This window comes from Periplaneta americana, chromosome 8, assembly GCF_040183065.1.
Source record: "Periplaneta americana isolate PAMFEO1 chromosome 8, P.americana_PAMFEO1_priV1, whole genome shotgun sequence".
Taxonomy (NCBI): Eukaryota; Metazoa; Arthropoda; class Insecta; order Blattodea; family Blattidae; genus Periplaneta; species Periplaneta americana.
In genome coordinates, this window is record NC_091124.1 from 72858111 (window position 1) to 72877540 (window position 19430).

General features: G+C 36.3%; 1 long non-coding RNA gene across 1 annotated transcript in view; it reads left to right on the forward strand.

Annotated features, from left to right (window-relative positions):
* Window positions 1-519: 519 nt before the first annotated feature.
* The window catches only part of LOC138704815 (uncharacterized), a 938645-nt gene continuing 919734 nt past the window's right edge, over window positions 520-19430 (forward strand). The window contains exon 1 of the long non-coding RNA XR_011333439.1: window positions 520-563. This is a non-coding gene — a long non-coding RNA (uncharacterized lncRNA). The remainder of the gene's footprint in view (window positions 564-19430) is intronic.

Consider the following 19430-nt stretch of genomic DNA (forward strand, 5'->3'; position numbering starts at 1 on the left):
AGCCTGTTAAATGGTTTCTGTCTCTTGAAAGTAAATTGCGGCATTGTGTAATTACATCTGTTTTAAGTTAATAAGAGTTGCTGTGTCTACACAAAACAGGTGTCACTGATATTTTGTTTGCAAATATATCTTGTAACAGCACCGGCATTCAAAACAATGCGTAAAATTTTCTGGTATCTGAATACAAATTAATGTTTTTTTTTTTATTTTAGTAGGTTATTTTACGACGCTTTTTCAACATCTTAGGTTATTTAGCGTCTGAATTAGATGAAGGTGATAATGCCGGTGAAATGAGTCCGGGGTCCAGCACCGAAAGTTACCCAGCATTTGCTCATATTGAGCTGAGGGAAAACCCCGGAAGAAACCTCAACCAGGTAACTTGCCCCGACCGGGAATCGAACCCGAGCCACCTGCTTTTACGGCCAGACGCGCTAGCCGTTACTCCATAGGTGTGGACCACAATTTAATGTTACTGTGTACTGTACAATATAATGAACTGTGCTGTTTTTTTCTGTTTCAGGTAAGAAGATGATTGTAAACAATTACTGTGAGCTGTTGTTCAGGTAACATAAGATCCTTATTCTTTAATGAAGTATATTTTTATTACTAAGAAAAGTTGTTCATGAAATTGAGACTGAATTTTATGAACTTTAGAGTGGTGAAGGTGTTGTTAGTTTCGGAATGTAAAGGCGACAATAAAATTCTGTTATTTTCGTATAATGTGAGGAGTAACTTTTCCCAAGGAAAACGTTAACAGCGGGAAAACCATATAAAACAAAGAACCGACTCGACTTTCTTACATAGTAATTCTTATGTGTGATGCAAGCCACACTTTAGGCCTACGTATAAAAAATTATGTTAATGATAGCTGTTGTCAAAGTAAAATGTAGTGCATTGCAATCCACTCAAATCATACACACTTTGGTGTGGTACAAAAGTGATTATATGTTAATAATACAAAATTGTTAGTAATAGTTCAAGGTTCATCAACTTTATGGAAAAGAAGACCTCATGACATATGAATTACGTAATAGGCTAGGAAATTTATACAATTCCACTGAAAGTGGTAGAGTTTCCAAAGTTATATTTTGCTTGATGACTTTTTCTTAATTTGGCACTATTGTTAAACTGTGAAAATACATCTTGCACAATTCTAGGAGAAGCATAAATACAAGTGCCGTACATTTCAAGAACAACTATCCCATTCATAATCACTTCTAATTTATCATTCTGTCATCTCCCCACGAATGGCCTGCCACCTGTCCGTTAGTGTAGCGCAATCGGCAAAGCTGTGTTCGGTGAGTACGACGGTAAATTATTTTAATGTGGAAAATGCCGCCCTCCACTCAAATCATGACGTGATTTTTTTTCGTATGTTAATGTATCGGTCAACATCACGCAACCAATTATGAAGCATCAGATTCTTCCACAGGATCAAATTTTTGTAAGTCTTTTTTACTTATTGGATAATATGTCTATTTTGCACCGTATATTTACATTCTCTATCACTTACTTACAACCGCCGAAAATATAATACACATGCTTCACTGTACATGCCTATACGGCGCACAGCGGGTAAGCAAGTGCCTGAGTGCATGAATACGTCCCTGATTCAATCCTCTAAAAACGAAGTTATTAGATATAAGAAGTTTAAGTCTTCTACTAATTTTGTATTTAAATTATTACACTTATACGATGAAAGAGTAATGGAACGGAGAAAAATTCTCTCCGGCGCCGGGACTTGAACCCGGGTTTTCAGCTCTACGTGCTGATGCTTTATCCACTAAGCCACACCGGATACAACCCCGGCGTCGAACAGAATTGTCTCTGATTGAGTTCCAACTCTTGGGTTCCCTCTAATGGCCGCCCTCTGCACTACGTCATAGATGTCTATGAACATAGGACCGAAGTCCACACATGTGCTGAGGTGTACTCGTTATGAGTGACTAGTTGGCCGGGATCCGACGGAATAAGCGCCGTTACGCATATCATATATTATTTCAATGTACCGAAGTACATATGATATTTCCATGCAGATATTCTGCGTCATCATACGATGAAAGAGTAATGGAACGGAGAAAAATTCTCTCCGGCGCCGGGACTTGAACCTGGGTTTTCAGCTCTACGTGCTGATGCTTTATCCACTAAGCCACATCATATGTACTTCGGTACATTGAAATAATATATGATATGCGTAACGGCGCTTATTCCGTCGGATCCCGGCCAACTAGTCACTCATAACGAGTACACCTCAGCTCATGTGTGGACTTCGGTCCTATGTTCATAGACATCTATGACGTAGTGCAGAGGGCGGCCATTAGAGGGAACCCAAGAGTTGGAACTCAATCAGAAACAATTCTGTTCGACGCCGGGGTTGTATCCGGTGTGGCTTAGTGGATAAAGCATCAGCACGTAGAGCTGAAAACCCGGGTTCAAGTCCCGGCGCCGGAGAGAATTTTTCTCCGTTCCATTACTCTTTCATCGTATGATGACGCAGAATATCTGCATGGAAATATCATATGTACTTCGGTACATTGAAATAATATATTACACATATGCCTGGTTTCTAGAAAGACAGTTACCTGCACATACACGGTTATTTACGATTTAACTTGCTGATATGTTTCAAATGAATTTCCGAAACAACAGTTATCGTCTTGTTCACAGTTATCTGTGCTTCAATTGCTAACTATGTTTTGGCCTGTGGTTACCTGGCTGTTAGTACTTATTCGAACAAATACCGACATGCAGCACTACTGCATTACTGTTTCATAAGCTATAGTAACTGATATTAAATAATAATATAGATCACAATAAATTAATTCACTATATTATCTGTATAGTTTAAAAAATTGGCGTTTTATTTACGTAACTTAGGTTAAGTGTTCTACTTTCTGCGACATATTAGGATAATAATGTGTTTATAAAGACAGTTTGGAATATCTCAAGATTAATTTTCGTCATCAACTTCAGATTCTACGTCGTCAGTTGAGGAATATTTTATTCTTGGGTGTTCTGCCAATGCCAATGGTATTTTGGGCTCCATTTGTTCATTTGAACACTTGAAAGCATTTATATGGACTAATGTAAAATATTTTTACATGTTCATCAATATGGCTGCCATAGCCTATCGTTAGTGACGCGGTTCTTTAATTAAATAGCCTTGCACTTATTACAGTAGTAATACAGAGCTCATTTTGTACCTATCAGGCATATTACTATTCTACTACTGAAAACTTCTGCAAATAAAGGTAATTACAAATAACTAAAAAATCACTAACAAAATATTACTGGTGACATCCATGAACAACAATAGTTACTGAACTTAAAGTTACCTCAATTGTTAGTCAGAAACGCTGATAAATGTATATTTAACTTTCCGGAAACTCATACATGTCATCAGTGCAGTTACATTTATAAGCGTAGGTAAGGCATCAATCGACCTGGCTGTATAACCGAAACACTCCTCCACCTATACAAAGCATTGGTTCGATCCCTATGCATACATCCCTCCATTTTCCTCACACAAGCCCCTCCAACGACCCAATCAAAATTCGAAGCCCGCGACAGAAGATTTCTCCGCCAAATCTTCCACCTGCACAGACGCACCAGAAACAACACAGTTTACACTACGACAAAAATGAAGCCACTCTTCACATATCTAAACAACATGAACAGGAAATACACACATTCGGCAGTAAATCGCGTATATACACAACACATCTTCGCAAATCCACCGAACACAAACAACAGAACAACACTGGAGAAACTCCTCTACAATTATCACCAGCCCCAACCACCAAACTAAAACACACAAACAAAACCGCAAACACGTGTTGGAAATTTGAATACTGTCTGAGAGGACACACGACAGCAACAGAGAGGCAGATCAATAAAATAAATCTACCCCATGAAAGTCTCCATAACCATACATCCATGCATACATACATAGTGTTCTGCCCAAGAGCAGGTCTTTAACTGCAAACCCAGCATTTTTCATTCTTCCCAAATTCTTTCTTCCCTTTTAATCTCCCCATAATAATACATTAACGTTGTCTATCAGGTGATATCTTTTACCCCCAACTCTTCTCCCGTTCACCATTCCTGATATGTACCATATGTATATTATATTAAATACTAACTAGTCCCCTACAAATATAGCAAATCAACAAATTAGGCCTACACAAAATAAAAGGAATCAGTCACTGCACTCACACACCTACTGGCACTTATGCCAGAAATAGTTTCATATGTGTAAATGTATTTATATGGTTATTTATGTACAATGGCTGGAGAGGGCGTCCTGCACGTATAAGATCCTAAATGAGCCTCTGGCTCAAAGCCAGAAATGTCAATAAACAACAACAAGAACAATATCAGTGGAAATTCTTCCTCGAAAATGGCGGAACGAATATTGGAACCTTAAGTATCCAAAGGTTCTCATCGCCTAGCGTTCATACTATGTGAGAATTTGTTGGTCTACAAATATTTGCGGAGTCTACTGATAGTAAATTTCATTGCAGTGTCAGATGTGGTTCCACGCCTGTTACTATACGAACGTAGGAGTGTGATTATTCTTAGTGGTATGAAGAGCCCTGGAAGAGAAATGGCTCGGTCCCAGATGTTTTGAGGTACACACCGACATAGCAACACGGCATTTATTACCAGCGAGGTGCAACAGCTTGCACATATACAGACGTCAGAAGCTCATTTTTCTACGTAATCATCGCCAGTGTGCAGACAATTTTCCGGTGGTAAATTCGTATATTGAGACTTTTGCAAAGAATATCTGACCATGTGTTTACTGCGTTGTACAGTTTCTCCTTGCTTGTTCAAACAAGAGTTTTCATTTATTGCTTTCGTATTGCTACAAGAAAGGAACAATACAACTTCTCGTTCATGATTCTACTTTTATTTCGCTACGAGATTTTTTATTCCGCACTATTATTTCTTTCAGAATGGAATTGAAATGAATCTAACACAACTGATTAATCTCGAATACATACATTATACCCTATTTATCACAAATTTCTACAGTATAAATAACAAAAAGGTCTGTTTTATTTTATTTGTTACATCTGACTCCAACGTGGTTTGCTCTTAGAAACAGAATAGGCCTACTAAAACAATAAAATAATAATGTAACACTTGTACGATAAGTCAATTCTGTTTCTCGAAATAGACTTTGAGTCTGTTTTTCTGACATCTACTGTGACTTGATAATGGCAGTAATGCACAGCTCTCTCTCCGACATTTCGGTGGTCAGCCTTAGTCCTTCTTAAGTATGGTTTTCCATCTCTTCCAAACTTAGCCATTGTGCTGTCCGCCATTGTGTTGATTATATATTATTAAAAATTCCAGTAATTTAAGAACTAGATGGGAGTAAACTGTCATTTCTGAATTTGTCTTCTAATTTTCAAAGCTCAGAATGAATAAAAACTAGAGACATTTTAGTTTTTCAACCTGCATTCCTTGTAGAATTTGACAAAGTCATTTCTATTTTTTTATTTGAAATATTTATATTCGACCTATGAACTAGGAAAATGTGTAAAATTCAATTCTGAAATTGATTTTAGGATCAACACTATCACATTTGTTAATACATCGGGCGATAGATGACAGTTTTAAAAATTAAATCATAAGCCGAGCGATGTGGCTCATGCGTTTCGCATGGAACTCGCATTCAGGAGGTCCGCGGTTCAAATCCCCGGACCAATCTGACTGTGATTTTTCCACAGTTACTTAGGCAAATACCGGGTTGAAATTTTCATTGCCTCGGTCAGTTTCCCTTCCTCTTAACAGTAAAAAAAGAATTTAGATTTCATATTTATTTTTATTTTATTTATTTAATTTATTTATTTATTTAATAATAACATATACATAAAAACGTTACATTAAAATACCCCGAAAGAGCAAAGCTCGTGTTCGGGGACAGTTCCGTTACATAGATACACATACTTTGTAGACAAAATACTTAAGAAAAAAGCTCACATAAAGATTGTAATAAAATTAGTAAATAATAATACTAATAATAACTGAGTGAAAAAAGAGACGATGTTTAGATTGATGGATTAATATTAAATTATTATTAGTAGTATAATTAGTGCAGGTCATGTTGACATAGTAACCAAGATAAAATAGAAAAATACACTTAGGATAGAAATAAACTTGTTTTACAGTACATGGTACATAATATATATACAGGGAAGTCTGTCATATAAATTTTTTAATTCTGGATCTGAAAATTTCATTGCTTAAAGTAGTCAATTCTGGATGAAATTTTATTATCGAATTATATAGCCGTGGACCATAATTTGTACTGTGTAGTAAAGCAGCAGATGTGAAATATTTAGGTTCAACTAATTTAAGAATTTCATTTCGTCTCGTATTATGAGCATGTGGCTGAGCTACAAATTTCGTTCTATTTTTATGATAGAATTTCATTAAAGAGTATTCATAAATTTGGTCAATTCTAAAAACATTCAATTCAGAATGGATCAAATTTGTTGGATAATCCAGTCGCCTTTTCAAACAAATTTTGATTATACGTTTTTGCAACATAATTAGAGGAAAAAGAGCAGTTTTTGTAATGCCTCCCCATCCAATTATACCATATTGGATAACAGATTCAACTAGAGCCAAATAAACCAAACGTAATACGTGAGTAGGCAAGTAATGGCGAAGGTTTACAAATTTGTAAATTGTTTTACGTATTCTGTTACATAAAAAGGTGATTTGTCTATCCCATTTCAAGTGCTGATCAACAATAATTCCCAGGTATTTCACATCTACAGATTCTTTCAGGCAAGGGCATTTACAGGTTGTAGAGAGTTTACAAAATGAGTTGTGGATTATTAATTTTAAATGAGAAAGTGATTTCAATTTGTTCAATCCAGAGACTGTTAAAGAAAATGGCACCAAAGTAGTTTTAGTTATATTTAGAGATAGCAAATTTGCATCAAGCCAGTTTTTGATAAAATTTATACCTACATTGGCATGTTTATAAGTGTCCTCCCAAGTTAAACCACTGAAAATCACCACCGTATCATCAGCGTAAGAATAACAGGAGCCATTATATACTTTCAAATCAATGTTTAATAAATCATTAATATATATTAAAAATAGAATAGGACCTAAAATTGTTCCCTGAGGGACACCTATATCAATATTTACATTTTCACTGATATTATCATCAATTTTGGTTACCTGAGTTCTTTTGTTTAAGTATGATTGAAATAACTTATGCGCAATACCCCTGACTCCTATATCAAATAATTTGTCCAGAAGTAAACGATGGTTCACCGTGTCAAAAGCTTTCCTTAAATCTAAGAAAATCCCTAAACATTTAGAACCGTTATCCAACTCCTGCATAATTTTACCAGTGACTTCAATAATTGCGTCATCCGTAGATAATTTATTTCTGAAGCCATACTGATGTTTGGAGAGAATTTCATTTTTCTCTAAGTAATTTACTAATCTGTTTTTTAAACATTTTTCTAATATCTTTGAGAAGCTAGAGAGCAAGGATATAGGTCTATAGTTATTCAGACTTTTTCTTTCCCCTGACTTATGGACCGGTACAACTACAGCATTTTTCAGAGATTCTGGGAAAACTCCTTGGGTGAGACATAGATTGAATACATAAACAAGCGGTTTTAATATATGTTTAATGATAATCTTTAATGTGTTATTTGTAATTTTGTCGATTCCCGGTGAGACATTATTTTTTAAGGATTTAACAATATTATAAATTTCTTCTTCGGTTACTGGTGATAAAAACATGGAGGAAGATGCGTGCTTATTATGGCCACTGCAATAATTTTTCGTGTTAAATGCCGATTTGTTGATGTTCGATGCAATGCTATGTCCTACTTTTGAGAAATATTTATTAAATTCATTAGCTATGTCTTTTTTGTTTTTAAATATTTCTCCCTCTTCATTTAAAATCTCTGATATGATACTATTTTGGTTCACATTTACGTCTGTGGCTTCATTAATAGTTTGCCAAAATTTCCTAGGATTATTTCGATACTTCTGAAATTGAGATTGATAATACTGAGTTTTCATGTTTCTTATAATAAGAGTTAAAGTATTTCTGTATTTTTTGTAATAATTTATTAGATTTATATTATCAGGTTCTTTTCTAATATTTCTGGCTAATTTGTCTCTTATACGGATTGACTTAATGATACCTGTGGTGATCCAGGGTTTTATTTTTCTTAATTTAGAAGATACTTTAAAGTAAGATACATCTGTGCTTATGTCTATATAATTAGATATTAAATTTTGGAATACTTGAAAGCACAATTCAGCATTTTCACAGTTAAGCACGGAATCCCAATTTTCTTTTTCTATAAGCGAAATTAGCTTATTGTAATTTATGTTTCTTTTTATATGGAGAGGATACTGAGATGTATTAGAGTTTTTAATTCCAATTTCGAATAATGCAATAACTGCATAGTGGTCGGTAATAGCACTACACAAAACAGCAGGTACAAATTTCCAGTTACTCTTTGTTTTAAAAAATATGTGATCAAGGCAAGACTTAGAATCAGGCCGAGTGATAGAGTGTAAAAAATTGACAAAACCATATTCGTGTAAGATATTCATGTACCTATTGCCAGTACTGTCTAATTTGTCTTCTAGAATTTGTATGTTAATGTCTCCAACAATGATTTGATTGCTTGTGTCTTTAGAATTAAACAAAAATAGTTCAAAATTGTCTAAAAATTCATTTATACAATTGTTTGGGGATCTATATATCGCCACAATGGAGAATGGAGTATTATTACATATAAAATTAAGATGAATAGAATTACATTGTGGGATATCTACATGTACTATTGTGACATCAATATTATTTTTGCAGTAGACAACTAAACTATCGCATTTATTATATTTGTTCGTTTTGACAAACTTTTTATAACCTGGTAAATCATAGCCAGAGTCATGATTTAACCAAGCCTCCGTCAATATAATGAAGTCGAAAGGATTATTAAAATTTTGCATAGTGGCACAGAATTCCAGGAAATGTTTATTTAAGCTGCGTATATTTAAGTGAAATAATTTAAAATCGTGTAAATTGTTACCAATGTAACTGTTGCAAGAGTTAAAGTCTTCCAAAACTGCTGTGCGAGTGTTATTATTAGCGGAATAATAATTTAGCTCATTTATTAGACAATCCATTGTTTAGAAATATTAACATTAAAAAGGATAACAAAAATCAGACAGTAAGACAATTACAATGTAATTAAGTCTTGGAAAGAATTTATCTTATAAGCAGGGCTCGTTTCATCCTTACGAATAAATACCTTGCAATCTCTCGTCCATACAAAACGGTACCCTTTCTGATTAGCTGCCTCTCTTGTTTTGTTTAGTAGGTCACGGGTGGCAATTGTCAAATGTTCACCAGCAGTCAGCCTCCCATCAGGTAGCAAAGGGTTGATCCTTTGTAGCGGAATTCCTGGGCCTTCTGGGTGTTTCCTCGCTTCTAACTTGAATTTCTGGAGCCATGTGTCTCGACTAATTCTTTTGTTGAACCTGACGACAATAGGCTTCGTCTTGCCGGGTTTTGCAGGTAGCCTATGTACAACACTTAAGTCAGCGACAAGCTCCGGTCCTCCGATGACTTCCGAAATATTTTGGACAATCATAGGAACGGATTCTTCCGGAGTTTCCGGAATCCCAAACACCAGATTGTCTCTACGCGTGTACTGCTGTAGTTCATTTATTTGTTTCCACAAGAGTTCATTTTCCTTTTTTAGATCATGCACTTGCCCCTGTGTTGTTTTCAGATCTTCTTTCGTCTTACACAGCTCTTCGCTAAATGCATCAAACTTGTTTGACATGAACTGAACTGATTGCTGTAATGCACTTATCTCCAATTGTATACTTGATTTAAACTCATCAAACATTTGTTTTAGAGTAGATATTACTTTGCTGTCTCCACTCACTTCATTTCCGCTTTCACTTTCCACTTTACGGTTATTTTTTGGTCCCCCCATTGTAAAAGATTTCGCTGGAATACTGGGAGCAGCACAAGAAAACACGTCCACTCTCAACTACGGTCATTCATTTTCACCATCTCATTCCATAGGCATATTCAGGTCATGACGCATGTCTTCATCCGCGTATGGGAGGGTCGTCCTCTCCGAAACCGTCTCTGAGTTCAAGCCTTCCGCAATATCTCTGCCAGGATTCATTCTTTAACAGCACTTCCAAAGGCGCTGCGACACCTTGGAAGGGCCGTTAGAATGGACCTGTGCTGCTTACTTACCTTGGCGGTATGAACTTAGGGTGGGGGAGCTCATGTGGCCGGTGGGCTGGTTCACCTCATCCATCCTATAGTTTGGGGTGCACAATAGGCTTCAATCTTGTCGACGTGCTGAAGAGTCGTACCTAGAGAAGTTCGGAAAGGAATATTTTCTTATTAAAGGAAAAATAGAACACTGAATTTTGCAAATTATTAAAAAAATATATATATACATACAGTATATATAATATATAATATATATGTATGTATATATATACATATATATAAAAGGACAGATAGAACTCGATTCTTTCAAAAGCAGTGTAACAGCAAAAGGTACATGGAAAATATTTAATTACAATCAAAACTAGTCTTCAACATCAAAATCAGACATTAACAGGATAAAGAGTTTAATCGAGATTTGTGTATAATTTTGGTACATGCCAACATCCCTTTAGCGTTTCGTGAAAAAAGTTATTTTGAGTGAAAGTAGGAGATATTTTTCTTTCGATACGTTGCGAATGTACCTTGTAATTCGGTACATTGAATTGTGAAGAATTATATATTTTGTAAAGTACTGTATAGTTTTCCTTTCCTGCTCACACACAAATGATTATTTCACATTATTAGAACTTGTACAGTATAATGTAATTTGAAACATGTAATGTTAGGTAGTTATTTATTGTACTGGAAATCTATTGTACCCATATATTATATTTGTAAACGTGAACATTTATTTTGTGTCCTATTGTGATGGAATGTTTACATGTTGAGCAAGGAGTAACTGCACTCTCACTCTCCCATTCCCCTCGATCTACACAACACTGTGGTCAGTCCGTGCGTAACTTAATGCGTTTCGGTACTTCCTTTGAGCCGAAGTCTGGTCATTAATAATATAACGCATCAACTGAATTACTTTATTTCGCTTTCAATCAGATTCACAATCCTTATAAATAAGAATCAATTCCTTAAAAATCTGAATTTCGCAATGACACAAGACAGAGAGCATAAATATTTCAGGCAACTAAAATAACACTGTTACTTTTTCTGATATTTCGCGTAGCTGGAAAGTAAACATAAGAGTAATATTGAATTAAGGAGAGAGAAGTAAGGTACATCATAGTAGGTATAGAAGAAAGGAAATGATTAGAATATCAGAGATAGTCTATATTTGAAAAATGGGCGATTGTACTGTACTAAAGCCTGTAATTTAATGAGGCGTAAGGGAAAGATAAACAGCTGTGCACATGTGTGTTATCTTCATATTAATTTGACAAAGTCCATGAGTATTCTCAAGAGAAGATAATTCTTAGTTTGCCGTCCATCACCAGTTGTATGGGAACATCTATTAATGGAGTGACTTTGGCTACACCCCTTTCATGTTAAGACCGATAATGATTGTTACAACGGTGAACATTGTACAGTCTTGATAATTATTTTGTATATAGTTATGATTCCTCGAGTACGTGTAAATATTTCAAAGTTAACATTTGATGAATATTAGCTGCAAATGATATTAATCCCAAAAAATGAACACAGAACTCTGTTATTTACTGTGTCAAAAATGATGCTAAAAAGGACAAAAGTTTTTGTCAATTTGAAAGCATGAAAAATCCTTATTCTTTCATCATTGTCAGGAACTTGAACTGTTTCATAACATGCTATACTTCACCATCGTCACCGCCACCATCGCCATCGCCACCGCCGCTGCCACCACCACCACCACCACCACCACCACCACCACCACCGTCACCACAAAAGTTGTCGTCATCATAATTAAGGGACTCTTTCGTCTCTCATTCTCCTCTCGGTCTTGTGTTGAATATGTTGGTAATTGGATCTGAGATTCGCGGGTTCAAAGCTGAGAAGCCCTTATCACATATTTCGGCCAGTGAAAGAAACCTGTCTCTAATAGTGGGCTCCGGGCAGAATTCGCCATCTATTTTTCACCAATGTACACTTTCCACGTTCAATAATTGCAGTTGGAAGCGTCCTACAACAAAATAATTCCACTCAATTTCGATTCCTTTTTATCGCCGATTCCTCCACATCATCTTTATGACTGCTAACGTCTCTTCCATACCTACGTCTCTAATTCTTCAACTAGTTTGAAATTCCGTGTTCGGGTATTCTTAGTTTATGTTCGTGTCACATTTGCTGTGATTATTTGTTATTACTATAATGCGTCAGTTTGTCTCTTGTGTCTATACTCCCTTAGTGATATCTGAACGCTTGACCTGCTAAACATGTGAAATGCGAATCTTTGCAAATAGGCCTACTATTTCATTTTCGTATAACAAAATAGGCCTAAATATGGAACATTCTTTCAAATATGTGTTTCTTAATTATCTCAGAAAGCTACGTAGGTGGTCGCAGGAGAGCTCATTCGCTAGGCAAACTGAATACGGACTGCAAAGTTCTGGTTTCAATTCCCGATGGTGTCGGAATTTTTCCCGTTGCTATAATATCCAGAACGACTCCGGGATTCTGGCTGGTTCGCTGGCTTTACAAGGGCTGAACCGTGGATGAGTCTGTACACATACACACGCCTTGGCCCATGATGCGTCCTATATGCGATGATTGTTCAAGTTCTGTAGGTGGCCCGGATGGCATTCGTGAATCCAACGATGGCAGGTGGGCCATCCTGTCTCAGCCCCAAATACGGTAGAATCAGATCCCGTTTCGCGGAGGAGTAGCCCAGAATCCATTCAGGAATGTAGTGTTGAACACAACTTCATTCTAGCACTGAGAAAGCATGAAGCTCTATCCCTATAGGTGCACCTACACGGTTTAATTTTCCATAGACTTGCGCATGCAATCTAGGCATAATATTGAAAGAATTATGTTGAAGACGCACGTTCAATTAAGTTGCATGCAAATTTTGTGTCTATACGGTACGCTGTGTTGAACGTCATCTTCACTACTTGACATTAATTAATAAAAATATTAAATATCAGTCCAATACTTAGGCCTACTCAATCCTCAGAATTGTGTTTAAACACTCCATAGGCACTGGTATTTGGGATAATCTTCAATAAAGCTAATCGTACTTGCTGCCGTCTTCAGTTTATGAGGTCCCGCCATCACTAATGAAAACATTTTTCAGTTTATTCACGGCCAACTAAACCAATCAGCTACCCGCTGTGTGCCACTGTTGAACGAAAAACGCACCAAATACCCACTGGCGATAGGTAGCTTTCCATTGCCGCATGCGCTATCATTTTTAGTGGCATGCATTATTGAATGCCTCTTACAATCAAAGTTTTATTATACACTTTTCTGATCTGTTCATATATGTTATATGCCTGTGAAATTGGTCAAACGCTCATATACGTTATATTAAAATACTGGATGGAATAGAGAGATCAGTATTTAGAACAATTACGTGAGCAGACTATCATATCAGTAACTGTCAACTATACAAGTCATTAAATATATAATGTTATTAAGTGATTATATTCAAAATGTGAGCAACAAGTTTATAAAATCTGTAAGAAAACATCCAAATCCACTGATGATTAATAGTTTAGCCAATTCTCGTGTTTAATTAAATGCCAGAATAAATTAATGTTTTCTTGTAAAACATTTCAATTTTGGTGAAAATGTTTGAATGTAAATTATATTTTTCTTATACTGAATCATGTATAATATTACATACCTACGTCTCGTAAAAGGCAGGGGTCCATTTTATTACCTGGTACTTGAATAAATTTACATTTCTGGGTTAAAAAAATGCGAAATAAGACGTCTCGTGATAACATCGCTTAACTTTGAAAAACAAAAAAAGTTGTTATGACTTACATCCCACCCTTCGTATAAACAGAAATACTTTTGGCATTATGAGGAAGAAATTAATTGCTGTGAAACGCGTAAACTTTTGTGTCATTCTCAATATGCGATATGTGCTCTTATTTTCTAATGACATTACAGTAATCGTAGAAGTGTTTTAAAGAGAACCCTGAACTTGAATTATACATACTTGATTAAATTTGAAGTATGTAACTCTGAAAGGGAAAGCATAGGTGTAAGAAGTTTGCATCGTATGTTTATATTGACTGTACATATAGCCGCAAGCGGAAGATTCTACCCGCATTCTGTGAAGTGGAAAATGTAATGAGACAGCGCGTTGTTCGAACTAGATGTCGGAAATGGCGAGCAGATATGAAGAAGGCAGATCGCGACGTTGATGTATGTCTAGTTTTTTCCTCCTTTGCAGAGGTTCAATAATTTGTAACTGGGCGGGACGCCGACTCACTCCCACTATTGCAGACTACAGGGGAGGTATCCCTACAGGGGGTCCAAAAATTAATCAAACAAGCGAAGAAGAAGATATATATCCAGTAGCGGCCTTGGGGCTATGCGCTTCCCGTCCCGAGAATAGACAAATCGTAAAATCACGGCAGAGTGAAAGAGAGAGAGAGAGAGAGAGAGAGAGAGAGAGAGAGAGAGAGAGAGAGAGAGAGAGATTGAAGAGATTTTCTATTTCCGTTTCTACTTTCACAAAGCGAGATCAATACGTCGAATGATTCTATCGCGTGCTGGTTTTGTAGAACATATTTTTGTTTTCCTTTCTTACTACACAATAGTGCAATGCTGAAAAATTCAGTTTGTTCACGAAAAAATACATTTTTAGAATCTCTTAATTTTTTGAACAGGTTTTGTTAGTAAGTATATTTTCTCGTCATGTTACGTATAGAATCTTTAGAAACAATTTAAGTTGTTTTATATTTTAACCAGTTGCTCGTATCTCGCTACACTGTATGATACTTTTCGCGTGAATTATATGAGACTACATCGTTAATAGAAGAATGTAATAATTTTTTAATTTTATTTATTGTATCCCATAGATCTTACATTAGCATTGAAGTTTTAAAATGTGGAAGAAGTTAAATGTTATACAATATTTTGGCGAGATGAAGTGAGGCCGAGGATTCGCCATAGGTTACGTGCCATTTGTCTCGTGGTGGCGGAAAATCTCGGAAAACCCCCAACCAGATAATCAGCCGAAGCGGGAATCTAACCCAAGCCCTAGCGCAGCTCTGAATAAGGAGGCAAGCGAGTCTGCCGACTGAGCTACGCTGGTAACTGTACAAAAAATACACAGTACATAGCAAACAGATAATTCAGTTTACAAACAAACCTGAACGATTCTTCAGAATTTAAAAAAATAGGAAATCGATTACCGGCATTTGATCGATATAGGCCTAATTATGGAAACCTACTTATAATTATTGTAATTCTCAAAATGAAATATAATAGGCCTAACTCTGTAAGTATTCAGAATAAAATTGAATTCAAGTTTATAAGCAATGTTTGCTCTTAAAGTTAAATTTTTTAATATGCTGTGGCTGGAACTTCATGGATCCATTTGTTTAGGTCAGTGGTCGTCAGCACTCGATGAAATGCGTAGAGTGCATGGAGGGTAAGGAAATATGCTCCGTCGTGTACAAGGGATAGGAAAACAGCATATCCGGCAGCAGCCACAAATGTACGCTAGGGCAGTGTCTTGTCCGCGGGTAAGAGTCGCTAGCCCGAGGGTACAATGTTCTGATGACCGCTGGCCTAGGTATACACTGTCGGCTTTCCAAGTCCTTTTAACTATTTCATATACTCCACTATTTTATTATCTTTACAGCTTGTATTAGCAGATTTTTTATTTAAAGGCACAGATACGTAACGCAGATTCTTTTCGACATTTTTTTTCTGTAAAATACTGTAGTTAGCAGACTCCACACAATCTACTGTAAAATAGGATAAAAGAGGTCGGAGTCTATATCATCCTAGTGCCGAAGTCATGGAAGCATATACGTAGGCCTATATACTAAAGTTATCCTTAAAACGCAATGAATGGCGTATGAGAACTTGAAGGTAGATCTCCGTGCTTTCGTGACCTTGGAACTGAAATGAGTAGTTGAGGCGCTCCGACCTCATTTTATCCCAGGAAACACTCGGTACTCAATTTTGTAGCAGGATGAGTGGAGTCCGGGGTCGTTCTGGATATTTTGGCAATGGGAATAATCCCGCCATCACCCTTATTGAACTCCTGGCCGTCCATTTTGTAGCTAGTTGCTGTACCAACTGAGTTGCTCAGCCTCCTCTGTAATAAGTAATAACTAGGGAACGGAATTTGGAGCAGTAAAAGCTAGTATTGGCATCTACACAGTCATTTGTTTACAACCCTTTATACCAAGTCCTCCCCTCCATGACATACTCGCAGATCTCTGCACGTCAACAACAGGTGAACGGAACAGTTGTCGCATAAGAACTTCAACATGCAGGTTTGCAGTTCAGCGTAGTGAAGTGCAGGTACAATGACGAAAGTGAAACCAACCAACAATACAAAATTGAAAGATTGTATTTGTGAAAGCTCCAGATCAAGTGTCAAAATTCAGGAAACAATTCCCTAAATTGTCGCTTCCCCCATGTCCAGTTCTTAAGAGATGGGGGTCATGGTTAGAAGCTTGCAATTATTAGGCACATCACCTCCAATCTGTGAAGAAAGTGGTCCAATCTTTCGATCCCGATGACGCGGCTGCGATTCAAATACGCCAGGAACTGCTAAAGGATAGAACAATCGAAAAAGAAGTCATGAATATTAAGTCAAATTTTTTATATTTACCGGATTCCATTATTCGATTAGAAAAGTCAGGAGTAGAACTAGTTGAAGAAATAAATATTATGAGGACTATTGTAAATAAACTGAGTGCAGTAGAAGGTGAAGTAAGAAAACGTGTTGGTGAAAAAATGAACAGAGTTTTGATTAAAAATGATGGGTACGGTATTCTTAGTCGGATTTCAGATATACTAACAAAAACTTGTCCCAATGACGTCATTCAACATGTGAATTTAATTGACGTATCTTGTTTCAAGTACTCTCCAATTGTCTCTGCAGATGTTAAAAAATTTCCTTCCTTGCAACAGAGCAAAGATGTATTTTGAAAATTTGAAAACGATATTTACAATTTATTATAACAAGGCAAAGCAGGAATAATTGTTTCATCAACAAAACATAGTATTAATAGAAAATGCCATTTCGTTTGCTTCTATATTTTGTTCAACACTTAATGATACTGTATTAGGCTATCTTGTAAACATTGTAGTATATTGCATATATTGTAAATACTGTAATATACGTTGTATACATATTATCATATTTCATGATATTGTAAATAAAGGTTTTAATTTAACACGCTCCTGACAGAAAAACATACATATTCAGAGGCGAGTTCCATACAGAAGACAACTGTCTATCAGGCATCAATATTTCCACTGACACACGAGGGCGCAGAGATTGATATTTAATTATGTATATTTGTATGTTATTTATTGGTGTCTTGTGCGTTACCAAGAAAAACACATGTAGTTAAAAACGAAATGCAGATTATGTATGTAGGCTGCTATATGTCATTAAACTATAACAGTTGTTTATTCTGAAATACGTTTACAGCACGTTGCGTGTAAGTTTGTATGAAGTGGACTGTACTCGTCCATGCTCTGTGACGCAGCTCGCTTGACAATCACTGAGCTACGAATATCTATACTACGTTTCACCATTCTTTATAATACTCCAAATCCCTTTCCCTGGTAATAACGAATTGACAGTGGAATCTTTGTTCCGAAGAATTTGATACAATACGTTTAGAATCATATTTAATATTGTAGGAGCCTCGCCATGGTGGTCTATTGGCTAGAGCACTGGACTTGTAATCGTGTGGACTCGAGTTTGATCACCGGCGTACCACCGATTTATAACTTTATTGGGAAAGCCCGTGGTCCAGGTAACACAGTTGCTTCGGATTTCCTGTGGCATTTCAACAAATCTCCATCATATCATCTCATCGCTGGTATAGCGTAGACCAGCCTTCAGGGCAACGACTCTGTTGGAAAATTGGACCACATGTAAAATAAAATAATCCCATTAAAACGCTGTGCATTTATAGGCCACTAACGGAACTCCTTCAAGTAACGTAACGTAACGTAACGACATTCTTTTGATATTATTCGGAAAGACAAATATAGTGTGTCCGCATAAAATGTATTCCAGATGAAAAAAATATATGCTGGAAATTGCTTATGTTACACACTTTCTGTTAGCTCCATCTCAAAGAGAATCCCTCAAAGTTTTATGCATATCTCGCTCAAGGGCATGCATCAGTTGATGACCTTAGGTGAGCTGAATAACAATATCGAGAGCAGAGGAGGCTATTGCCCTCGTATTGAGGCTAGCAGGGTTAAAGTTTGTTATGCCTGTTCAACATCGTTTCAGAAAGCAATGTGGACATGAAACTCCAACCGGAAAAGCATTCAGTTCTGGGACAACAAACTGAGAACTACAGACTGCCTTTTATTTTGGTTACCTCCGGATACCTTTCATAATACTCTGTCTTTACGAGCATTACGTTCAAGTAGTGATGATTAGAGACACATTCAAAAAACTATCCGTTATAATAACACTGTCGTAGGACTTCGTAAAATGATTTCATGAATGCTACTTTCTGGGAGAATAACTTAAACCACAATAGAAAAAAAGAAGATTATCCGTGTAATACGCAGATTTAGACGGTAAATCTTTAAAAATCCGAGTGAAGATGGAGAAGTTTGTTACTCTATCCCTGTATAAGTCATGTAGGCCTATTACAGGTATTCTTGTCTTACTGCTAGGAAAAACATTTATGCCAGTAGCATTATTACAAAAATTATCAGACAAATTGTAGCATTTTGAGCTCCCCACGATTAGGCTATAGTTAAAATGTTAATCCTCATTATTAAATTTTAACGGGATTGTCTGTAGGAAAATTCTTATTGTTCTTTGCTAACAGAAAATAGAAGAATAATAAATTACCACCAAGTATAATTTTTTTCTTTGGAATCATATTCCAGTCGGAATATAGTAATGATAATACATCTCACTTGATGATATGTATCAGAGGAGGAACAAATTATTTTTGTATACATGTGATGTCTGTTTAGTGTAATATGTAGATTCCTGCGCTAGGTTACTTTCAGTACAATTTAGGTATATATGGATTATAGGCCTAGAAGCTTCACTTGGAACGGAGGGCTCTGACTCGTGTCCCCGCTCCGTTTCGTGTGTTTATATCTGCGTATTCCTATAGGCCATAGAAGTCCAATTTGAGGACCGTTTTTGCAAAACTTGCTAACTGAAAAAAACTAAATT